General features: G+C 43.9%; 1 protein-coding gene across 4 annotated transcripts in view; it reads left to right on the forward strand.

Moving 5' to 3' along the window:
* Nudcd3 (NudC domain containing 3) overlaps nucleotides 1-25,839 on the forward strand; it is an 86,175-nt gene that overhangs the window by 23,972 nt on the left and 36,364 nt on the right. The gene's annotated exons all lie outside the window — the stretch shown is intronic.

The raw sequence follows: 25,839 nt of genomic DNA on the forward strand, positions 1-25,839 counted from the left end.
AGTAAGTTTCTGCCTCACGGAGTGTGGGCAGCATGTGCAGGAAGAATGGCTTCTAGCCGTACTCTGCTCAGTGACAGGATGACATACAAGTCTCCATCTTCCCAAAGTCTCCAGCACTAGTCCACACATCCCCACGGTCACAGTTTCTGTTTTCATTTGTGTTTGACAGTTAGAGTAATGTACTTTATCATTTCCTTTTTCTTTTCTCTGTAGACCAAGCTGGCTTTGAACTCATTGCCTGAGTGCTGGGATTAAAGGCATGTGCCACCACAGCCCAGCTACTTTATGATTTAATTCAGTGAAAAGTGAAGCTAATATGTTGGTCACTGTTCTCATCTCTCTCCCCTTCCTTTTTTCCTCCTTCCCTTTCCTGAGATGAGAGGTCTTACTAGCCCAGACTGGTTTACAGTTTACCATGCTATTCAGGCTGGCTTCAAACTCGTGGTGACCTTCTATCTTCACCCACTAAGTGCTGGTATTAGAGCTGCGAGCCAACAAATCTAGCCTAATGTTTTCTCATCTAGGAATTTTTCTGGAGACTTATTTTTAGGGGAATTTTTTAAAGGATGCGCTGAATGTATACAACCATTTGTTATGGTAGTTTTATAAACAAAGATGCTAAGGATCACATAATGTTGCCTTTGTCCAGTAACTGCCACTAGAACTCTGGAAATTAGGTGCTTTGTGGGAAACCTCATAAAGTGTTGTTTGTTAGCAAAATGTGTTTAGCTTTGTAGCTGAGTTATTTGGGATTGAAGGTGTGCGCCACCACTGCCTAACTCGTATCTCTTTACTTACAGGAAGAGGTTTTTCTTTTTTCTTTTTTCTTCTGTTCTGGAACTCGATCTGTAGACCAGGCTGACCTCAAACTCAGAGATCCACCTGCTTCTGCCTCCCAGGTGCTGGGTTTAAATGCGTGTGCTGCCACTGCCTGGCTCTAAGGTCTTTTTTGTTTGTTTTTTGTTTTTGTTTTTCGAGACATAGTTTCTCTGTGGCTTTGGAGTCTGTCCTGGAACTCGCTCTGTAGACCAGGCTGGCCTCGAACTCACAGATACCCACCTGCCTCTGCTTCCCAAGTGCTGGGATTAAAGGTGAGCGCCACGAATGCCAGGTTAAGAGTTATATTTTGTGCAATGGTTTACTGTTAGCATTTCCTACTTAGTAAGATTGATGTACAACTCCATATTGTCCTTCTATGGTTTTAGAAATAAAACCATATTTTCTTTTTTTTTGGTTTTTCGAGACAGGGTTTCTCTGTCGCTTTGGAGGCTGTCCTGGAACTGGCTTGGTAGTCCAGGCTGGTCTCGAACTCACAGAGATCCGCCTGCCTCTGCCTCCCGAGTGCTGGGATTAAAGGCGTGTGCCACCAACGCCCGGCTAAAACCATATTTTCTCATTCATTGCTTTCTTTCCGGTTGACTGTCCTCTCTTAAATGATTTACTTTATGTTATACTTTAGCAATTTTTCTTTCCTTCAGTGTTGTATGCTAAATGTACCACTCCATTGTCTATAGAAGGGTCACTACTGTTCTTCAGTGCTGCTTGATTTTTTAAAAATGTTTTTAAAACTTATTTTTAATTATGTGTATGTTTGTTTGTCTGAGCACATGAGGGCAGTGCCTCATGTGGCCAGAAGAGGCTGTTGGATCCCTTGGAGGCATTTGGTTGGGAGCTGCCCAATGAGGGTGCTGGGAATCAAATTTGTGTTCACTGGAAGACCAAGTGCTCTTAACTCTGTAGCCCTTAACAAAGTGTCATCTTTTTCTTCCTCTTTGCTTCCCCCATGCTGGGGATTGAACCCAGGATCTTTTAGACAGAAACTGTAGCACCAATCCACACCCATTTTCTTGATTTCTTTAAAATGTATTTCACTCTGACCCAGTGAAATTGTGTATTATGTTCCTTATAAACTAATTGATAACATGTTAAAACAGCGTATTAACTTGAAAAATACGCATTTAGTCTTACATTAAATAACCCCATTAAAAGCAGCTGTAGCGTGCTGCTGGTGGCTTCCTCCACCACCACCCCAACTCCCATTCAGTTCAGTTATAGAACGTTTCTGTGGAGGATTATATACAAATCTCATGTTTGCTGAGTTCTGTTAAAAGCCAGAGAGTTGGCCCGGGCGTTGGTGGCGCACACCTTTAATTCCAGCACTCGGGAGGCAGAGGCAGGCGGATCTCTGTTTTTTCGAGGCCGGGCTGGACCTCGAAACAATACAGAGAAACCCTGTCTCGAGAAAAAAAAAAAAGCCAGAGAGTTAATGTCTGTGTTGTTTTTATGAATGTTGTCTTTCCCAGAAAGTGTTATACCTACATAACAGGAAAACAGGTTCTAGAAAACATGGAAAATGGGAAAATTATTCAAGTTGCATTGGTATTAGTATCTTGCTGAATTTCCTCTAATTAGAAATGCATAGCCAGGCGGTGGTGGCGCACACCTTTAATCCCAGCACTCAGGAGGCAGAGGCAGGCGGATCTCTGAGTTCGAGGCTGGGCTGGACCAACAGCCTCCAAAACAATACAGAGAAACCCTGTTTCGTAAAACCAAAAAAAAAATGCATTTACTTCTTTTAAAAATATTTATGAATTTAAATTTTGTGTGTGTCTGTGCACAATGGATGTCAGAAGAGGTGTCAGGTCCCCTGGAAGTGGAGTTAACAGAAGGTTGCGAGCCATCAGATGGATGCTGGGAGCAAAACCTGTGTTCTCTGCAAGAGCAGCCAGTGCTTTAACCAGGCATCTCTCCCCCCTGCTTGTTGTATCTTTACCATAGAATTCTAAGATTAGAAAATACTTGGCTACTGTGACAAGTGGATTACAGAAATGTAAACAATAAAGTCCTTGCTTGGCCCTACTAATCCTATAGTGAACGGTGGCATACACATTGTGTGTCCTTATGCATTCCTTCAGGTTCACACACATGCACACACCCTTCACCATAAATGCATATGTATGTGCAATATTAAAATATCTGAAATATAATTCAGATACCTTAACATTTGCCTTTCTCATGTGCTGTTTAGGACATGTTTACCAAGTTATACAAGCATCACTGTTACTGATTCCAGAACACTTGTCATTCTAGAACTTCCTCTCGGTCCTTCAGCTCTAGACACTTAATAGATCTCATATTTCAAATGGATGTAACATTGAAAACTTTTTATTACACGTTGTTTACATGTGTGTATGTGGCATGGCACATACGTGGAGGTCAGAAGACAACCTCTAAGAATCAGTTCTCTTCTTTCACCATGTAGGGTAGAGGGATCAAAACTCATTGATTGGCTCTTGGCTGAAAGCCTTTACCTGCTCATTCATCTCCCTGGCCTTATGAATGGAATCTTCAATTCTTTTTCTTTTAATGCTGATGTTTGTGTATGTGTCTGTAAGCCTATGCCACATGTGTATGGGTGCCTCTGAAGGTCAGTAGAGGCACCAGAGCCCTGAACTGAAGTTACAGATATTTGTGAGCTGCTTGGTATGGGAACTGGTGATTCAGTTCAGGGCCTCAGCAAGAGCAGCACGTGGTCTAGACTGTTGAGCAAGCTCCTTAAGTTTTGAAAATTACTGTGTGTGTGTGTGTGTGTGTGTGTGTGTGTGTGTGTGTGTGTGTGTGTGTGTGTGTGTGTGTGTGTGTGTACATGCAACCCAGGCTGGCCCAAGACTTGCTATGATCCCATGCTGACTTTGAACTCAGTCTTCTTGCTTCTGCCTCCTGAATGATGGATTAGGGCACCATGCCTAACCAGGAATTCTTTACAAACAGCTTAGTGAGATCTTCAGGATTCTGTAGACTTTGTTCATTTTGAAAGTCATTTCTTGCAGCAGTTTGAGCTGTTACACAGAGCCACACTGAGCATCCATAATTGTAAGTGAGCCTTTGGGCCAAGAATGGAATGTCTCTGAAACTTCACAGCTGCTTTTCCTCAGAAATGTCCAGAGTAGCCAAGGAAGAGGAAGTGAGTGTGAGAAGTACTTTTAAAGCATAGTTTTAGAGGAGTGATTCATTGACTCAACAGTTCTAGCCAAGTGATACCAACGCTTTGTGTATGGGTAGCTTTTTTGCTCTGCCAGCCCAGTGGCCCTTCCTGCCTCCTTCTGATTTGTCTTACGTCCATGCTTTCCCAACAAATAAACTTTGCTGTTCTCCTCCATGAACATTTAGGAAGAGGCACAGAGACAGAATTACAAGTTCCTGCCTGGTGCAGGCTGCTACTGTGCTCTGTTACTTCCGTAGGATTCATGCTCTTCCAGGAAGACATTTCTGGGAGCCGCCCTGACCTGGAGCAGTCTGTTGTCCCTGTAGAATGCTGTGCGCTCTCCCTCTACACATTGTGGTCTTTCGGTTTACTTGAGTCAGGGAGCTCTTCCTCTTTGTTCAAAGGGCTTCTTAACCCTGGTTCTTATTTACTCTTGGACCATGGCACAGGGTTGGCATTGCTGTCTTTTTCTCTCCACAGTACTATTTGGGTCTATTGACATGATTATGCCAAAGGTATGTAGTGTTTCAGGGCAGTTCTTGTCAGCTAGCAAAGATAGCACCATGGCTTCCTTTTCCTCTTCCTATCCATTCTTCTCTTCTCTTCTCTCTCTCTCTCTCTCTCTCTCTCTCTCTCTCTCTCTCTCTCTCTCTCTCTCTCTCTCTCTCTCTCTCTCTCTCTCTCTCCTCCCTCCCTCCCTCCCCCCTCTATTTCTCCCTTCCCTCCCTCCATTTCTCCCCTCCCTCCCTCTCTCCCTCCCTTTCTTATTTTCCTAGATAGGTTTTCTCTGTGTAGTTCTGCCTTTTCTGGAACTCACACTGTAGAAGATCAGGCTGGCTTTGAACTCACAGAGATCCGCCTTCCTCTGCCTCTTGAGTGCTGGGATTAAAGGTGTGCACTTTTTTTTTCAACTGAGCTCTTCTCCCTCACCTCAGCTCTCCTTTTCCCTTCCTCTCTCACACATTGTACCTGAGGTCAGCCTTGAGCTCCTACTCTTCTTGCTCTCACCTCCCGAGTGCTAGAATTACAAATGTATACCCCCACACCTAGCTACTATATATTAAGCTACATGCTTTTAGAATGTAACTTGGTGAGTTGTATTTTGTGAACATGCCCATGATGTTTTTTGATGTCCCCTCTGCAGCAAGCCTCAGTCCTCATTTTACTCTGTTAATCTGTTCTCTCTCATGAAGCTTAGTTCATATTTTCTAGAATATATGGGTGGAATCATGTAGGATTTATTTAGAAATAATTATTTATGCCGGGCGTTGGTGGCACACACCTTTAATCCCAGCACTTGGGAGGCAGAGGCAGGCGGATCTCTGTGAGTTCCAGGCCAGCCTGGTCTACAAGAGCTAGTTCCAGGACAGCCTCCAAAAGCCACAGAGAAACTCTGTCTCGAAAAACCAAAAAAAAAATAATAATAATAATTTTTTATGCCAGATGTGGTGGGACATCCTGTAATCCCAGAACTTGGGAGGCTGAAGCAGCAGGACCACAAGTTTAGCTTGAGCGGCCAAAGCAGGAGCCTCAGTATTATATTGAAACCTTGTCCTCCCCCAGCCTCATTCCATTTTTTCAAAAACTGTGTGAGGTTGGAGAGAGGGCCCAGCAGTTAAAGTCCTTGCTTTCCTTGCAGAAGATCTGGGTTTGCCTCCCACACTCACATGGTGTCTCACAAGCTTCTATAACTCTCCAGCTCCTGGAGATCAGTATCCTTTTCTAACCTCAGAGGTCACCAGGCATAGCTGTGCTAGACATAACTTACAAGCAGGCAAAAATACACATAAGATAAAAATAATTTATTGTTTTCTGTCTTTCCTCAGTATTCTACTGATAGGTGTTTAGGTTTGTGATGGCTAATCTTTTCTCTATTTTATATATTATTATTATTATTTTGTTTTTAGAGACAGGGTTTCTGTGTGTAACAGCCCTAGTTATCCTGGAACCCACTTTGTAGACCAGGCCGGCCTCAACTCACAGAGATCCACCTGGCTCCGCCTCCGCCTTCCAAGTACTGGGATTAAAGGCGTGCGCCACCACTGCCTGGCTTTATTTTATTTTTAATTTATCTATTTTTATGTATATGAATTATATGCCTGTATGTACAACACATGAGTGCCTGGTGGCTGAGGAGGCCAAAAGATGGCATTGGATCCTTTGAAATTTGAATTACAGTTGTAAGCCACCATGTAGATGCTGGAAGCCAAACCTAGTTTCTTTGCAAGAGTCACAAGTGCTCTTAACCTCTGAGCTGTCTCTCCAGCCCCGCCCGCCCACGTGCGCATGTGTGTGCACATGTGGCGCCACAAGTGAGTCTAATGTATCGGGCGAAAGCCCATTTTCAATTCACCCTCATAAATCCTTTCCTCTGAGGGTGATCTCTCAGGGTTCCCTTTCTTTTCCCATCTCGGTGGAACCTCCACCTGCGCCACAGCAAGTCTAATGTATTGGATGAAAGCCTGGAGATTTAAATGAAAGACAAGATGTCCGGCCGTTTGTGCTGTGTGTGTGTGTGTGTGTGTGTGTGTGTGTGTGTGTGTGTGTGTGTGTGTGTGTGTGTGTGTGTGTGTGTGTCTTTATTGCAAGGAGGAGCAGTCTTATATACAGACTTACAGTACAATGGAGAAACCCCAGGTGTAGGAGTTTGTGTTTTCATAAGTAGAGGTTGGTACCTGTGGGGCAAGGCCTGGGCTGTAAGCCAGGACTAGAAAACAGGATGCACCTGTGGTTACTGGCTGACAAGCTACTCACAGAGACCCTGTGGGGCTGGGGCCCAACGTGTACATGTAGGTATGTAGGTGAAGATGCCTGTGGACGCCAGAAAAATGCATCAAGTCCCCTGGAGCTGGGGTTATGTGAGTGCTGAGAATTCAACTCGGGTCCTAGGCAAGGGCAGCCAGCCAGCTAACTCTCTCAATACTCTTTTTCTTGTGGTGACTAGTCTCAATTGTCAACTTGATTGGATTGAAAGCCACCAGATAAATTAGTGAAGCACATTTTGGTCTGTCTGTCAGCATGTTTCTGTGAGGGTTTTGACCTCCGTCTGTTGGTGGACTGACTGGCAATGTGAGTAGTCTTGTGGAAGCTGGGGACTGGAGGAAGTGAGTGGGAATGCTGTGGGGTGTCAGGGCCCTTCTGATACTCTTGAGTGAGCTGTGCCTTACAGTGCCCTTTAACCTCTCCACATGCCAAAACAGCACAGGCAGCCAGCAGAGAACTGCATTCCTGTGGTTACATTGCATCCTCCGAAACAGGCGCCAAAATAAGTATCTCCTTCTCTTAAATTGTTTTCCTCTTGTATTTTCCAAAGTGGTAAAGTTTGATCACCACAGGGTTACAAATAAAGCTGCCAGGGAATATTGTCTGTAAGTGTCAGCAGGGGCACACACTCTGAAGGGCTTGTCCGTGGCAGTGCCGCATGTGCTGCACGTGCCGCTGTCCACTGCTGGGTCGGGGTTCGGTGGCTCCCCACCCTCGTCAGCATTCTAGACATTCTCATAGGCATATGGCATGCCATTGTGGTTTGAAATTCATTTCTCTAATAAGCAATGATGGTGCAGGTTTTCATGATGTATCTACTTTTCACCTAGCACAAATACTTTTAAAAATATTTTCTATAGGAAATTTTATAGTTTGATTTCTACTTAGGTCTGTGATACATTTTGAATTAATTTAGCATGTGGCTCAGCATGTGGCTTCTATATCTTTTTCTATATGTGGATATTCAGTTGTGGTGGCAGTTTCATTAAAAGGAGTTATCGCATCCAGGGGTTTCCTGTGCCTTCTCCTGTCCCTGTTCCTTCATGTTCCCTAATCACTTTTACTTTGCCTGTGTCTTCCTTTTACATCTTCAGTTCTGCTCAGTACCGTCTTCTATTTTTGTGTGAATGTGAGCTGCTTGCATGTCTTTTTTTTTCATGTTAAAACGCTGATTCTTTCACAAGCTATGTCCAAGTTTCTTGTGAGAGTAATTGTCCTTTGTTTTCAAAAAAAAACTTTCAAATTATTTTACTTATGGGGATGACGTGCATATTGAGACCTATGATCAATATCAGGTGGCCCTCCACTTTACTTTTTGAGACAGGATTTGTCAATTAACATTGAGCTCGCCAGTTTGGCCAGTAAGCTTGAGGAACTTGAACTCGGCTCTCATGTTTGTATGCAGGCACCTTCTGAACTGAGCCGTCTCCTCGGTCTCCAGCACGTTTGATGGTGTGATGCTTGTGTGCTTGGTTTGTGTGTGCGCTCAGTCTCTTCCTACCAGTGATGACTTCTCAGCCTCTCCTTAGCCTCGTCCTCCTCCTCCCCTTGAACGTGGGTGTTGTAGAGTTATGTGTCTAATCAGCTCTCGTCTTTCTTTTTGCTGTACTTCTCTCGAAGAGTTCATTCTACTTTAGAGTCTGAAGCCACACAGTTTTGCTGTAGTCGGACTCCGCTCCCTGTTTTGGTCTTCCAGCGTATTTTTCCTCCTGGCCTGAAGGTCTTCAGGTGATGGTATCAGCCACCGACCTCTCTTGTCTGTGAATAGTGTTACCATTCATTCTCCCCCTTGCCCAAGCTCAGACTGCTTGATGTTCTGAACAAAGTGAACATATTTGTAAAGAGAAAGACCTACTGATTACTTTTCTGTCTGTTATTTTGGCACGAGGCTGGTAGACTAGAAGTGACAGGTAGACCGTGACTCTAGTTTATCTACTTAGGCATATGTATAGTGTGGGTTATGGGGAGTATGTGTGTATGGCTGGGCTGATAGAGAATGGGGACTTAGGATATGTCAGTCTAGGCTACATCTTAAAGCGATTTGCTTTCTCCCAGATGGTGATGTCTACTATGGTTTGACTATGTTTCTAGAATCAAGGAAACTAAGGGACTTACTAGTACCCACAGCATCGGGGAATGGCCTTGTCACCTATGACACCACATCATCTTGTTTCTTTAGTGCCTTTGAAGATATTCTTGACCCTCTAAAGAGCCTCTGGTTGGGTTAGCATTTGCTATCCATGTCTCCTCTGGTGTAGGCAAGGTCACCAGTCCTCAGGAGTGACCTATAGATTGATGGAGAGTGGCTCCAGGCCCTGAGAGATCTTGCTGCTGCTCGTGTTCATAGTGTGCTGCATACTAGGAATTAACACCAGCTTCTACCTTCTTCCTCTAACTAGGCTCCTGGGATTGGGACTGACAAGCAAGAGAACAGTGTAGGAAACAAGGAAAGCCTACTAAGGACAGTAGAGCAGATGCTGGAGGCCACCCAACTTGTGTTAGGAAGTCGAGTGCATCCTGGGGAGGCCTGTCTTTGTGTCTGGTGGATTCAGAGGAAGACTTGGTAGTCTCCTGGTGGCCTTGGAGAACAAGGATAAGGCAGTGATTTGGCTCACTTGGAGTCTGCCTTTCTTTCTCCCCCTCTCTCCTCCTCCCCTTTTGAAATTTTCGTTTTTAAATTATGTGTATGTATCTGCATGTAGGTATATGCACATGAATGCAGGCACTCCTGGAGACCAGAAGAGGGAGTTGGATCACCTGGAGCTGGAGTTACAGGTGGTTGTGTGTTGTCTTCTAGTGTGAGTCTGGGTACTGAACTCAGGTCCTCTACAAGAGTACTAAGTGTTCTTAATCACTGAGCCATCTCCGCTCTTTGGACTTTTTTGTTTGTTTTTTGTTTTTTTGAGACAGGGTTTTTCAGAGATCTCACTACCTCTGCCTCCCAAGTGCTGGGATTAAAGGTGTGTGCCAGCAGCACCTGGCTGGGCTTTTCTTTAGAATCTGGGACTTGGGATTTATGTATGTATGTATGTATGTATGTATGTATGTATGTATGTATGTATGTTTGGATGTATGTTTGGATGGATGGATGGTGGAGATGAGATGGCAGTGACTTAGAGTCTAGTGAGTCTCATATGGTCGTATGTGCCAAGGCTAAGGTGTCCTTTACTAAAGGTTTGTCCCTCTTCCTTAGTTCTTAACATTTATGTCAAACATCAGCAGTTTTCTCTCCAACCGTAGTATCATGTAAGATCAATGGCTGCTGTGGTTGCCAGAGAGTGATGATTTATTTCCTTTCCATTTTGGAAGCTGGAAGATGAAGACACCACTAAATTGTCATTTGATGAGGGCGCTTTCCAGCATCCAAGATGGCACCTCGCTGATGCTTCTTTGGAGAGGAAAAGCTGTGTCACCACAGTCAGGCTGCACACTGGGAGAGACATGTTTCTTTCTTTCTTTCTTTTTTTTTTTTTGGTTTTTCAAGACAGGGTTTCTCTGTATTGTTTTGGAGGCTGTCCTGGAACTTGCTCGGTAAACCAGGCTGGTTTCGAACTCACAGTGATCCGCCTGCCTCTGCCTCCCGAGTGCTGGCTCCAGTGGCGCAATCGGTTAGCGCGCGGTACTTATACGAGAGACATGTTTCTTAAGAACCGCGATATCGTTTATTAGTGAGGAACCTCAACGGCTTAATCACCTTTTATACCAACACGCTAGTTATGAAATGCCACTCTCTGAATTTCGGGAGGTTATTAAAATCATAGCATATGCAAATGCATGGGAGCTTTGGAGAAAGCACTTACTGTTGGCTCTTTTACCATTTCGGAAAGGCCATTCAGCCCCACCATCTAAAGAAAGCTGTCCATTTCTTTCTCTGGAGGTTTTTGCTTTGGCTCTGGCAGGTTAAGGTCATGGCAGTTAAACTTGACTGGACTGTCATCTCATGTGGAGTAGTGACAGATGGGTTCCAGATCCACTCACAACAGGTCTGTACTCGGAATGGTATCGCCCTACAGCAAACTGTCTCCTTGTTAAAGGCTCTTTCTAAGCCAAGAGCTAATTGGTTTTTCTCAGCAGCATCAGTAAACACTCTCTTGTCAAAGCCAACTTTTCTGACATTTGTTTCATTGCTGGCTGTTTATTGAAAGACTGACTTGATGTAATTCACTACAAAGAGTTCTCAAATGAACATGATAAATATTGTCAGAAATCAGGCTGAGTTTCTGAGATATTGTTTATTTACTTACTTGATTTTTGGATTTTTGGTTGAATTGTGTGATTTGTTTGTTCTCTTTTTTTTTTTTTTTTTTTTGAGACAGGGTTTCTCTGTTTAGCCCTGGTTGCCCTGGAACTTGCTCTGTATGCCTTGCTGGCCTGTCTCTGCCTCCTGAGTCCTGGGATTGAGGGTGTGTGCCACCACTGCCTGATTATGTCTGATTGAGTGAGTAGTCCTGCTGGTTGCAAAGGTAATAATGCTACAGGGACTACTAATTTGTGTATTTATCAACAGCCTGTGTTCATCAGTGATCCTCCACCTCTGAAGCACTGTTTTTAGGGATGTAATCACAATTGACTGACAATGAGTTAGACAATGTCAAATGTAAGCCAACAAGACAAAATTCAGTCACACAACCCAGGTAGGTGTTCGAAGGATCCTATCTATGGTCTGGGTTTTGGGTGTTCCCACCAGCGTTCCAGTCCTGTAGGTATAGGTTGCTAGAGGGTCTTATCCCATTTATGCAAAAGACGACCAAATTGGCTAACTTGGGGCTTTATAAATAGTAGGGCTGTTTCTCCCGCCTGTCTTCATTCTGCTCAGTGCTAAAATTTCCTGGCAGCCTGTAACTAATGAGAATGGAAAAGTACTGTTTGCAGAGCTTTAAACTAGCTGACTTGAATGTTCCTGTGATGCCTTGTCACCAGGGGTTGTACTGGTTGCTCTTTAAGGTGGCCAGTTTCTTCTCAAGTTGAGCTTTCAACAGCAGCTCTCTGATCAGAATTTCAAATTGGTTACAGGAAAAAGCCCTTTTGTCACCAAGAGGCTGTGATATTATATTGCTAAGAACAATAGAGGTTCCAGGCTGTCAGGGCATCTGCTTAGATTTGAGTAGTCTAGTCTCTTGTATCAGTTGGTAGTGACTGGACTGGTGTATCTGGAAAGTGTGCAGACTGTTAATTGCATGTGAGCCCTGAGTTGTTTCTATAGTGCAGATATTTGCTGTTTTCTCCTTCTTTACTGATGAACACACTTAGGCTTACAGAGCAAGGGCAAAATAGCGCAAGATCAGATTGCTGGCCATTGGCAGGACTGGGATTTCAACTCAAGTTTGTGTCCATAAGCATTAAATGATACTGCTGTCCCTTTTGTTTGAAATTCTTCTAAGATGTAACTTGCCTTCAACCTGACTTGTTCCTGACTTCAACCTCTTTGGCGTTTTACTTCGTTGTTAGGGAGCGTGGGACTTCATAGGGCGTCAGATCAGAGCCGCTGTGTCTAGTGACCATGCGGTGTGTCTGTCCATGCTGTGTTGATCTGCTCGGTTGCCACAGCGCCACCCACCTGTGGGCATGCATGCGGCAGCCTCCCCCCCCCCCCAGAAGTCCTCTGTGTGTGTGTGTGTGTGTGTGTGTGTGTGTGTGTGTGTGTGTGTGTGTGTGTGTGTGTGTGTGTGTGTTGGTACTGGCGTGTGTGCGTCTGCATGTGAAGGTTAGAGGTCAATGTCGGGTATTTCTCAGTTATTCAACACCTTCCATTTTGAGACCAGGTCTTTCACTGAACCTCAGTGATTCAATAGCCCCAGGGGTCTTGCTTTTAGTGTTGGGATGACAGTTGTGATCTCTTTTTCTGCCTTTTTATGTGGGAGCTCTGTATGTAGCTATTGGAACTCAGGCCCTCATGCGTTCCTGAAAACATTAACTGAACATCTCTCTAGCCCCAGAAATCTTTTTTTTTTTTTTTTTGAATTTCATTTTTATTTTTTTTGTTTTTCAGACAGGGTTTCTCTGTGGCTCTGGAGGCTGTCCTGGAACTAGCTATTGTAGACCAGGCTGGTCTTGAATTCACAGAGATCCGCCTGCCTCTGCCTCCCGACTGCTGGGATTAAAGGTGTGTGCCACTACCGCTTGGCTTTAAATTTTATTTTTAAACAATTTTTATTTTACATACCAATCCCAGCGGCAAAAAAACCACTACCATATTGAAATTTGCAGGTAAATGGATGGAACTAGAAAAAAAAACTATCCTCAATGAGGTAACCCAGAGCCCGAAAGACGAACACAGTATATACTCAGTCATAAGTGAATATTAGACATAATGCCAAGAAGGATAACCAGCCGGCAGTCCACAACCCCAGAGAAGGAGGACCCTAAAAGAAGCATACATGGATTCCCTAGGGCAGGGGAAGTAGGCAAGGTTTCCTGAATAAATTGAGAATGGGGGGGTGGGGGACACACGACAGAAGCCTTTCTTTACACACACCCTTCCCTGTCCTCTCTGGGATACTTGAGTTGGGGTAGGGGAGGCCAAGGATTGGCAGAAACAAAACTTGTTTTGTTTGGGTGCCTTTTCAGAAAAAAAAGGAGCAAAGGGTTGTTTGACTGTTTTGATGACACTGGGAAAAGCTAACCAGGCAGTGATGTGAGGTTAAGAAGTGGCTGGCAGGATGTGAGCTTGCAGCCACTGGACTCCGCCCTCCTCTTCCCAGAGCCAATCACTATGAAGAGAGGCAGAAAGACTTCCTAAGACTTCTGGTTAGACTTGGAGTTCAGTTTTGGTAAAGGTTTGAAGATAAGAGGACGATGACAGGACTAAGGAGCCCCTACTCAAGACAAATGGGCAAGGCTTTCGGCCTGTCTTCCACCCTTAGTTCTGATTGTTCTTGGCTCTGCCTTCCCTTCTTTCTCCCAGGGTGGCCTTACATCCCATGGTTTCTCCCCTCTTTAAGCTAGTGCCCTCAAACACTTGCCTAGTCTACTCTCTTTGGCATTCTGTAGTCCACTCTCCACATGGCAGCTGTATGATGGCTTTTATTTATTTTTCCTTCTTTGAGACTAATTGTGTAGTCTGGGCTGCGTGTTAGGCTCACAGCTCTCTTGCTTAGTCTCCAGACACAGACATATGCCCCTGTGCCTCGCTTGACTTTTTAAACAAGAGATGTCAGTGTCTGCTCTAACCCTGCAATACCTTCTGATCACTTTAAAGTTCTGAGCTCTGTTTTAGAATACCCGATTCTGTTTTGTCTGGTGTGATAGCCATGGGACTCTTGATAATGGCAATGTTAGTAATTGTAGGGGTTTGAGTGATAGATGCTTTCATAGTCTTGGGCATTTGAAAACTTGGCCCTAGTTGTGGCACTGTTTGAACAGGATTAGGAGGTGTGGCCTTGTATGGACTTTGGAGTTTCAGAAGCCTTGTGCTATTTCCAGTTCCCTCTCTGCTTGCTGTTTATGGCTCAAGATGTGGGCTCTCAGCTGTCCTGCCTGCCTGCCGTGCTTCCCCACTGTGACGGTGGTGAACCCTTACTTTTATGGAACAATAAACCCAAATAAAAACCCTTCCTTCAGACTGGGTGTGGTGGTGCATGCCTGTAGTCCCTTTGCTCAGGAGGCAGAGGCAGGTGGATCTATGTGAGTTTGAGACCAGCTTGGTCAACAGAGTGAGTTTCAGGACAACTAGGACTGTCACAGAGAAACCCTGTCTAGAAAACAAAACAAAACAACAAACAAACAAAATCCCTTACTTTTGTAAGTTGCCTTGGTCATGGTGTCTCATCACAATAGAAAAGTAATTAATATAGTAGTATTGATGGTCCACGTTAGTAAGAATATTAGTAATTAATATAGTAGTATTGATGGTCCACGTTAGTAAGAATATTAGTAATGATGTCTACACATAACTCAGTGCTGGTGAAAAAGAGTTCCTGATATGACAGCATCTTAAAAACATTGCCACTTATTAGTTGGGGTCATTGTTGGCTTCATTTTAAAGATGAGGAAATTGAGGCTTTGAGGAAACTGAGGCCGTTGCTCAGATAGCAGCTTGAGGTTCAGGCCCTGAGCCTTGTGTGGACTCCACAGCTTAAATGGTTCTGGCTTGAACTCCTGTCTCCTCCTTCCTGAGTGTTAGGGTACTTTTGTCAAAACAAGTTACCATCTACACAGCATTACTCACCAGAGCACAGTCATATTCGGGTCCTTGTGGTTTCTCTACTAGTTATGGATCTTTTTTATTGCAGGATTGGGTTGTATCCAGGATCCACCTTACACTTAGGCATTGTGTCTCATCTCCTTCAGTTTGTAGTAGCAGGCTCTGTCTTTCTGGTTTTCGTGACTGGCCGTGTTGAAGAGGTCAGCTGTGTTATAGGATGTTCCTGACTTGTGTTGGGTTTAGTGCTTTCTTGTGATTAGACTAGGGCTATGGATTTAGGAAGAAAAGGAAAGAGGGGCCTGACTTTTTTACTATGCCAGGCAGTAGGTTCCTTTCTTTTCTCAGTTTATTAGAGCCACTATGCCTGTCCCTTCATACCACGATCATGGATTAATCAACGCCCTAAGAGGATAGAGCTGTTACAAGGAATTTGTGGACATGTTAAAAACCAACCAACCAGTGTCTAGTAAATATATTGGGGTAGATACTTAAATATTACACAGCTACTGTTTTCTTCACATCCCCACTAGCTCTTTCAGCATTATTATTCTGATACTCTAATTGCTATTTCTCACTCTTCATTTCCTCCTGCATTCATTTCAGTATAAGGAAGAATGGTGCTTTCCCCCTTCATTTATTTTATTCAGCTATTTCTGTTCCCATGACTTGTATTTATTCCACTCTTTGCATTTTTACTTAGTACTGTTATCTAACTTACTGCCCACCCTGTTGCTCTGGCCCTTGTAGGTTCTCAGGTGAGCTACTGTTGCTCTTTTCACAACCCTATACTCTCTCTCTCTCTCAAAAACTAATTTAAAATTTATTTATATGCATTGGTGTTTTTGCCAATGCACATTATCTGTGTGAGGGAGTCAGATCCCTTGGAACTTGAGTTACAGGCAGTGAGCTGCCATGTAGGTGCTAGAAATTGAAACCAGGTCCTTCCTGGGCCCTGTCCTCCCTCTCCCAATAGTATTATTTCCAGAACTTCTTTTAGTCTCTGGCTCAAAAAGTATATGTTCTGGTTTCATCTGTGTCTTCTGTGTTTCAATCCTAAAATGATAAACTTTCATTTTATTAGGGAGCAATATTGAGAAACCAGATGTAGGCATTCACGATGCTCATTGCTTCTGCTTTATTCTAGGCCCTGTGTATGGTCCATCAAGGACATGGGTATGCTTACTGTCTTGTTGCATACAATGCCATTGCAGAGTAGGTTGCTGGCCAGCAACTTGTGTCTTCTCCTTCATAGTTCTTGTAGATTTGAGCCCCAATTTCCTGCCTCTTCTGCCGTGGCCTGGGGTCATTTGCTCACTGTGTTCTTTCGTGCTCTGGGGGTTTGGTGAACTGCTTGTATTTGCTGTTCATCTCTCTCCACTGACCAGTAGATGGGCTCTGGTGTTTTCCTTTTCCCTACCATTGTGTGTATGAGGTTTATACACTTTCTGATGTGGCTATAACCTGTAGTCACAGTGAGAAATTCATATTACAGGATTCCCAGGTACACACATAACTTGCATAATGGCAGTTTCGAGAAACTGCTCTCTGTCTGTGTAGTGTCTTTATGCTTTCACTCCATTTTGTTCTGTTCTGCTCCACTGGATAGGTGTTATATACATTTACATTCCCTAGTAGTGTCTGAAGACTTTAGTCTTCTTGCCCCAATTTTCTTACACTGAAGCTGAGGTCTGGATTAAGACTGGGTGGGGGTAATTCAGAATTAGTGAAGCACGAAAGGTTTTGTTTTGAGGGGAAGAATTCACAGCTGTGGGAGGTTGCTGCCCACTGTAGCATTGGTAGATCTTTGGAAAAGTGTTGTCTATGGTGGAGGCTTTGAGAACAGACCATATTCTGGTGAGGGACAAATGCTGGGATGGAGGTAGGGGGATGTTGCTGAAGATGCTTGAATTGCCATTGAGTGTCCCTTCTGGCTAGGGGAAGACATACAGATAGCTTAACCTTTTGTGTTTTCTCCTTTTAATGACATTTGTGAAACTTAAAAAAGTGACATGTGTTGGGATTCAAGGTGAGCGCCACCATCTCATGGCTTTTTTAAAAAACTGGTTTAAAGTGGGCTCAGCCAGACTAAAGATGGTATGCCACAGGTCAACAAAGGCAAAAGTTGATTGTTAAACAATGTGTGTGTGATATGTATGTGTGGTATTAGTACATGCATGTACACGTGTGTGATGGCACATATGCGGAGGTCAGGGGCAACCTCCATGGTCTCTTGTTGATTACCAGTAACTGTATACACTAGGCTAGGAGCCTGTGAGCTTCTGCGAAGTCTCCCATTTCCACCTCCCAGCTCACATAGGCACCAAGGGACTGCAGATGTATGGGTGCTGTATCTAACAGGGTTTCTATCCTGAGGGTCCGAACTCGGGCTGTCGTGTGCATGGCCCATGCTTTGACCACCGTGCCATTTTGCCAGCCTGATGTTGGTTCTTCAAAAACAAAATTAACTTGGGTGGTGGCGGTGGCACACACTTTTAGTCCCAACACTCAGGAGAGAGAGGCAGGTAGATCTCTCTGAGTCCAAGGCCAGCCTGGTCTACAGAGTGAGTTCCAGGTCAGTAAGGTATGCTACACAGAGAAACGCTATCTTGAAAAACAAAAAACAAAACAAAACAAAATTAAAGTTAAAATTGAGAATCTTCTGGCAAAACAGGTTTCACATGCATATACACCCATACACGAATGAAAACACACACACACACACACACACACACACACACACACACACACACACACACACACAGATCATTTCTTAGTCCTTGAGGGAAGGAGTTTTGAGGATAGATGAGTTGATGAGAAAGGAAAGAAAAAGAAAGATTGATGTATTTGATTACATTAAGATGAAGAGTTGTGGTTACACAGTTTTAGTATGAATGCAGCTTAAAAACTAAGGAAAGGTGTTTATAAACCGCGACGCCATCAGTGGATCCTTATCAAAATATATATAGCTACATAAAGCAAGGGAATGGCAAACAACAGCAGAGATGCAGCTAGAATTTTGTAGAGGATGTTAAGTGGCCAGCAAGCATATGAAGAGCTAGTCTGCACGTAACTCTGAATTAAGACTGTGCTGATAGCTGCTTTTATTTATTGTGGTCTGTAAGGTTACTGCCTGATAGTATGATGCATGGATGCTGTGGGGTTTTGTAGCATTGCCCACATTGCTAGCTGGGGTGAAGTAGGACAATCACTTGAAAAAGAACGGTTAAGCATTCTCTCTCAAGGTTGGACTTTACACCTTTGAACACTAGTTCCATTTTCTCCATGCACATGCAAGACAAATTCTTCAGAGTTTCAGATGCACAGAAAGGAAGGACTAGCATAATGAATGGCTGTGAAACTCTTACCCTGCTGTATCATTCCAGCAGTATGTCACGGGTCCTGTAACTTCTTTCTTCCTTCACCTGCCATTGGTAAAAATAAAAATTTAGATTTAATATGATTTTCATAATCATAATTTTTAAACTTTTTATTTATTCTTTTTTATATTTCATTTCATTTTTTAAATTCATTTTGCATACCAACCACAGTTCTCCCTCTAATGCAGATCATGGAAGACCAGCTTCCAAAGTCTGCTCCACATGGTCTGAAGTAACTTTCTTTATTACTGTTTCTTGAGAACTTTTCTCTAAAAGATCTCTTTGCTCTCTGCATGGCTGTCGCTGCCCTGCTGCCCCGGTCTCCTTGACCCTGCCTGTTGCCTTACCCTCTGACTCTCTCCTTGACCCTGCCCGTTGCCTTACCCTGTGACTCTCTCTGCCTGCTGCCCCGCCTTTCCTTCTGTGCTGTCCCGCCCTCTCACAGCCCAACTCTGGACTGTTACAGGTTGTTTTACAGGACCCTATCCAAACTCAAAACATAAGTCATATGGTTTCTTTTAGGCTAGGAATGTCACATTGACCCTTGCATGTAGCTCTAAGTTAGTGAGGGTTCCCAGACAGAAAACGACATTGGAAATGAAGACTTAACAATAACAATTAGTTAGCTGGACCTTGAGCCTGAGACTGGGACTATGTACAGACTGAAGTTTCAAATTCTGGCTTTGAATCAGCAAAAACAACACTTAGGAGAATGACCTTGTGTATTTGTCTCTGGGGCAACCAGATATTGTCTCTAGCGACAACCACCCTGCTTTGAATTTGCTCTGAAGTCTAAAGTGAGCTGTCTGTGTGAAAGGCTGTCTTTGTGACTGAGCATTATTATTTCTGTTCATCAATATTACACAGCATAAGCAGAAAATTATCTTCTGGCCATCCACAGTTATATGTGTGCCCAACAAGTATAAAACACACCACCAATGGGCTGTGGAAAGAACCACACAGCTGTTCTTTTTAGGGAGTCATAGCAGTGGCACATGAAAAAGTAATGGACAGAAACCACCAGTTGTTCATAGTCAATGACCTCTTGCCTTTGACAAGTGAAGTTTCCCAAGTGTAGAACTCCCCAGTGTGTAGTGGGTCAACTTGTTAAATGCTAGTTGTCACAGCTGTACAGTCCTATGGCCTTCTACACCCCTGCCTCCCCCCGCTCCTACCACCCCAAACCTATTGCCATCCACTCCTCCGAAAGGGTAAGGCCTTTCATGGGGAGTCAGCAAAGCCTGGCACATTCAGTTGAGGCAGGACCAAGTCCCATCCCCCACCATTATAATTTCTTAAAAGTTGTTTGATACCAGCTTGTTTATGATTGTTTCAAAAATGTCTTTTTTGTAGTTTTTTCTCACACTAGCATTATCCATTAAATTTTATTGATGGACCCTCTAAATCTCATAATTTCCGCTCCCTGTTTTGATTACATTCCACATTTGTCAGAGAAACATGGAACATTGTTCAGCATACTTTCCAGATCCTGGACTAGCTGGTTGGTTGTGTTCCTGGTTTTAGTAACCATGCTTCTCTTTCTCTTGCTGTTTCTCCTCCTTCTGAGAAATGCAAGTTGAAATTTATTTGATGTTTTGTATTTGGAAGCAAGAATGCCTGCCAGGTTGAATTCTCAGGTGGCATGTGGTACCCAGTCAACTCACAGGCGTTTGGCGGGTGTTCTGGATGTTGTGTCCATTGGCAGAATCTTCATCAGCCCTCTACTGGTTCTTAGCTGTTTAAGAATGTTGAAGACAGCTGGGCAGTAGTGGTGCACGCCTTTAATCCCAGTACACAGGAGGCAGAGGCAGTCAGATCTCTTGAGTTTAAGGCCAGCCTGGTCTACAAAGCTACACAGAGAAATCTTGTCTTGAAAAACAAAACAAAACAAAACAAAAAATATGTAGCAGACATGTTGCTTTCATCACTGATCACAAGATAGTGATTCTCTTATCCTTATTTTCTAGACTTTTTGTCAATTATAGTGCCTACAGGACAGTTTTATTAATGAATTTTAGAATGAATTGTCCTCTGTCACAGATTACCGGTGAAGTTTTGTTTTTATTTTGTGAACTTAATGGCTTTCAGCCAATGTAATGTTCATTATATTGGTAAATTGTCTTGTGTTTGAGCACACAAGAAGCTAGTTCTGGAAATGGTGTTGGCACCTGCAATTCAGACCCAAGTGTTTTTATGTCAAGTACTCTTGAAGACCCTTACTGGCTTCCCCTTCCCACCCCCACAACTTTGGGACAGAAAGAGAAAACTCAGCTAAATAGCTGAGTTCAGGATTAAAGAACATTGCATTTTATTGACTAGCTAGAAGGTAAACTGTTTCTCCAGTGGAAGAGAGGGCCTGGAATTTCAGCCCCAAGAGAAAACTCTTTTAGGAACTCCATCCAGCTGTACCTCAGCGTCCCCAGGAGCTTTGTTGAATGTTGTGAGCACCCAACATTGTTGTCTGTTCTTTCACTTGGAAATGTCACCCAAGGGGATACTGCTCTGCATAGGATTCCTGATAGGGAGCTCCTGTGGGCTGCTGTAATGGGTCTCCTCTATGGGTTTCTGCTAGGTGTTTGTAAGCCCCTGATTTGATGACATTGCCTTTCTGTTATTATTTGCTCTGCCCACATGGGAACTCCGAGTGGCTGCCTTTAATAGGACTTCCTCGTTAATTCCTGCTGGATGTTTGAGCACTCGATTTGATGATGTTTGCTATTTGTCTACTCAACTATCTTCCTTCTTTCTTTTTTTTCCCTTTTACTTTTAGTTATTTTATACTTAATAAATTCACTCATCCAAAACCAAAAGTATTGCTATTGTAGATCATTTTCCAGACTGTTCAGAACACTCCATGGCCTGCTCTTTTCTTCTTCTTTTCCTGAGGCAGGGTTCCCTTTGTAGCTTTTGAGCCTGTCCTGGCACTTGCTCTGTAGACCAGGCTGATCTCGAACTCACAGAGATCCACCTTTCTCTGCCTCCTGAATGCTGGGATTAAAGGTGTGTGCCACCACCGCCTGGCTTTCCTTCTTTTTTAAAATTTATTTTATATGTAGGCGTGTTTCTCCTGCGTATATGTCTGTGCACTACTTTTGTGCTTTATATCTGTGGAGGCCAGAAGAGGTCATCAGATTCTCTGGAATTAGAGTTACAGACAGTTGTTAGCCACATGTGGGTGCTGGGAATTGAACACTGGAAGGGAAGCAAGATTAGGGCCTGGCAGGCACGAGTGTAAGGACTCTAGAGCAGAACAGCGCACCATTTTTCTAAAAGTGTCTATTTTATAAAGTGCCGGCAATGAAGAAAAGTTACTGGATTTCCACCATTTGGAAAGGACTTTGGTAAATCCTAAGCTGAAACTTAGCACAGCCAGGGAAGAGTCAACAAGAGAAGGAAGAGTCCTTTACAAAGCAGAAGGAATGGGAAATGAGGACTCCCGATGACTAAACTATGAATATCTTGAAGACCTTGCTGAAGCCACAGATAGCTCAGAAAGTTGTTGAGGCCCACAACAGTAGCTTGATGGGAGGGAGGGAGGGAGGGAGGGAGGGAGGGAGGGAGGGAGGGAGGGAGAGTTCAAAGTTGAAGGGAACGGCTACATGCCACAAATGTGCCCTACATGTGTACATACCGCATAGGTACTGTGTGTTTGTGTGTGTGTGAGTGTGTGTGTGAGAGAGCGTGCATGCGCATGGGCGCGCGCGCGTGTGCATACACTATCTCAGCCTGTCCAGGTTGCTACAGCAAAATGCCATAGACAGAATTCCTTTTACCAACCTTTCTAAGCCCCACTTCTGACACTGTCATAGTGAGGCTGGGATTGGACACATGAATTTTGGAAGGACATGGATTTTTCAGACCATAGTGCACACACTTACACTGCACACACACGCGACCCCTCTCCTGATGACTCAATGGACAATGGAGGCCATAAGAGGGTGGTGAGTTTAATTCTTCCTATCTAGGTTGACTGAGGCTGACAAGGGTGGTGGACATTGTCGCCCATGCATAGTGTCAATGATTTTCGCATCACATTATGCAGGATCATGATGAATGTTTACAGTGTGGGCAGAATTGATTGCAAGAGGTGTAAAGAATGGCTTACTTAGGGGAGCTGGATGGCCTGGCAACACTGAGCTCCACCTCTGCTCTGGCGGTAACCTTGGGAAGCCAACTCTCCATCTCTCTTCCATCATGTAGCAGATACCTCTGTAATCACATTTTCATTTGGGAAAGAAATGGTGGGCAGGGCATATGACCTACTGAGTGATAAATTCATCTCTTGTTCAGGGTTCTATCTTGTACAAAAACCTCTAGGTTAAGGAGTTAGTCTCCTTTTACTTACCTTTTATCATACATACTGCTAGGTATGTTAAACCCCAAATTGTCTTTGAACCTTTTAAAAAAATAAACAGAAAGAGAAGCTTGAGGTAAGTTCTTATTGTTTGCCTAGCATGAATAAGGTTCAGGGTTCAGCACTAACATTGAAAAACAGCAAGACCCTGCCCATGCATGGGTCTTGCTCCTATTCCCTGAGATGATGATGGCTCCTGGTGACAATACCAGCCACACCCGCTGACTGCAGGTGATTCTGGTTTCCCAGGTTGCCCTACTTTGTGGTGCTTAGACCTGCTTGGAAGGCTTTAGCAATCAAAACTGCTGTCTTCAAGGAGTCTTAGAACTTGTGGTCCATAGTACCCAGCAGAATGTGGGGCCTGTTCTGTGTTTTCTTTTACTTTGTCAAGAGCTTTCCCCTCTTGCTCATCAGGGACAGAGTGGGAGCTGCAGTGAGACCTGGCTGCTGACTCACTGTCTCACTCCTACCCTGATGCTGAAATACTGGTGCTCATCCTCCTCCCCTGCCTCTTGCCTCCCCAAGCCTACAGCTGCAGGGGTGGCCTTGGATTTGCTGGGTGGGACCCAGAGCCACCTGCACTTGACAGGACACATATTTTTGCATACTGTCGACTGGAAATAATCAACTTTATTTAAAGAGAATGTGGATTTTGAGTGCTAAAAAAAGCCACCATCAACAGCTAGGGCTGTTTTAGGAGCAGTTTCCCTGCCTACTGTACATGGAGACTGTGAGGCCCGTGCTAGGGGGTCTGAGGTCTGTGCTGGAAGGTCATAGTGGGAAGATAGACTAGTGGGAAGATAGACCAGCAGGTCCCAGGCAACAAATAAAGAACCCCTTAATGGGAATTCAGAGCTTTTGGGGGCCTGATATGGGTCAGGCTGAGATTGGCAGCTTATCTCTCCGAGGAAGTGAGCCCACCTGCCATACTGATGCTTTCATGAGGATCTGATATGTTGGAATAGCTGCCCAGGACCTTTCCCCTAGTATAGGCTGTTCTCCCTTTTGAGAAGTCTTTGTGCTTATTCCCAGATCTCTGTCAAATACTAGGACCATTTTGGTTTTAATTTTATGTGGGATGGCTTTTATTTATGTTTGCATATTTTTAAAATATTTTTTAAATGTGTACCAGTGTTTTGCCTTTGTGTATGTAAATGCTCTGTGTGCCTGCAGAGGTCAGAAGAGCAAATTGGCTCCTCAGGAACTTGGAGTCACAGATGTGGTACCAGTTGCTTTGCAAGAGCAATAAGTGCTGTTAATCACTGATCCATCTCTCTAGTCTTTGCTTTTCTTAGTTTTGTCTGTTTTTACATGGTAACATGGATAGGACTGTCAGTGGAGAGGAATCTCTTTCTCTACTTCCCATCTGTAGAGATAGCCACTGTTACCGTGGTTTTTCTCCCCCCAGAGACACCACTCCATATTCATGTGTGCCCATGCTAGTGGAGGCCCAGTACTGCCACTGGAGCTCATGTGGAAGTTTGGTATCTGGGCGTACTTTTTGCTGTTCCTAGTTTCTCTGTAGTCCATTCCAGGGAACTTGAGGGGCTGTGCTGAGGCCACTGCACTGGTCCTGGATGGCCACTGGATCCTGGGGCCCCACAGGTGCACTCTGTCCATGCTTGTTAAAATAACTTTCTCTTGGTTGTTAAAATGTTTGCATATTGGAGGGAATTTGAATATTGCCTAAGGGGGAAGAAAGGTCAGACTCCCTCTTAAACACAAAAATCAAATCTGCTTATGCATGTGTTTTCATTTCATCTTCCTGGAAGTTGAGGCCATATGGTATATAGAAATTATGTATCCTTGTTTCCCCCTTCAGTTTTCTTTTTTGTTGTTGTTGTTGTTGCGTTAAAAAGCTTTTCCCATACCAGTAGTCCTTGAAAATACTGAAAATATACATTTTCTTTGTTTTGGTATCTTCATGTTGCTCTGTGCTCGTCAGTTCCTGTGTGTTTTCTCTGTGCTGCACAGCGCCGTGGACAGTTTCAAGTTTGTGTCCGTGCTGATTGGTCAGTGCCTGGTCTTCACCGTGTTGAGTGCTGACGTTTTGAGTATCATCTCTGAAGCTAATTTTCTCAGCCACTCAGCTTGTGCTGTCACATCAAAGCACTGTGACTTGTTGGCTTAAACATCAGCCATTGACTCTGACAATTCTGTGACTAACATGTGAGATCAGGTATGGTCTGACTCTCACTCACTCTTTTGAAGACTGTAGGGAAAGATCCTTCTGGCTCTCTCCAGCTTTGGATAGAGGCTCACAATTCTTGTTCATGACTGCCTTTACACCGTTTTCCTGCGTAAGTCTGTGTCCAAAGTCTCCTCTTTAAGAACAGTTATCTTACTGGGTCAGGCACCACCTTAATGACCTGATTGTAACTGAATCACTTTTGAGGCCTCAGGGTTAAGACTCAAGTATCTTTTGGGAGAACACAAATCATCCCTCAACATCTTCCAGTTACCTGGCCCAGAGAATTCAGGCCATGTCTCTTGAATATATGGAGACAGTGTGCACATTCAGTGGATAAAGATGGTCTTATTTTAAAACTTGAGTGAGAAAAGTGTGTCTTCTTTAATCACTTCTCCCCCAATCCTGGTCTTGTTTCGGTGATGACACTTGCTGCTTTGTGCTTTCTGGAGTGAGTGGAACGACATGCCTACCTTATAGTGCACCGAGCTCCCTGCCTGCCTGCCTCAGTTTGTCAGCTGACAAAGGCTTTTGTCTGAATTAGATCCTCAACTCATTTAGTGGACTTGTGAGTCTAAACTCAGTTTTAAAAGGCACTTATATGGTTAACATGGTGAATTTAGTGACAGAGTTTGTGTTTTATCTTCAACATCTGCTTCCTGGCTAGACTGTTTTGTACATGTGCGGGTTTGTAATGGAGGTATGGAATAGGACTTGCTTGACTAGGGTTTTTAGGCCATCTCATTAAATGGATTGCTTATCTCTTGCTAACGATGTACATAGTTAAATGCAGTCCTTTGGCTTTGATTTTCTTACTAGGAGGAAAGAGAGGCTTAGTGTTGGGTTAGGACTGAAGTCCAGCAGCTGCAGGATGGGGTCTGTACCTTTCTGAAAAGTTCTTCCCAGCAGTTCATCATCACGCCCGGCACTCACGAGCCAGGGATTTTCTTAACCAAGGGGCTGCCTGTTTAACAGGCCTGGTTCTGAACTGCAGCAAGCAGACTGTGATTTCCTGGGAGACCACATAGG

Source organism: Mesocricetus auratus, unplaced genomic scaffold (assembly GCF_017639785.1).
Source record: "Mesocricetus auratus isolate SY011 unplaced genomic scaffold, BCM_Maur_2.0 Super-Scaffold_100006, whole genome shotgun sequence".
Classification (NCBI taxonomy): domain Eukaryota; kingdom Metazoa; phylum Chordata; class Mammalia; order Rodentia; family Cricetidae; genus Mesocricetus; species Mesocricetus auratus.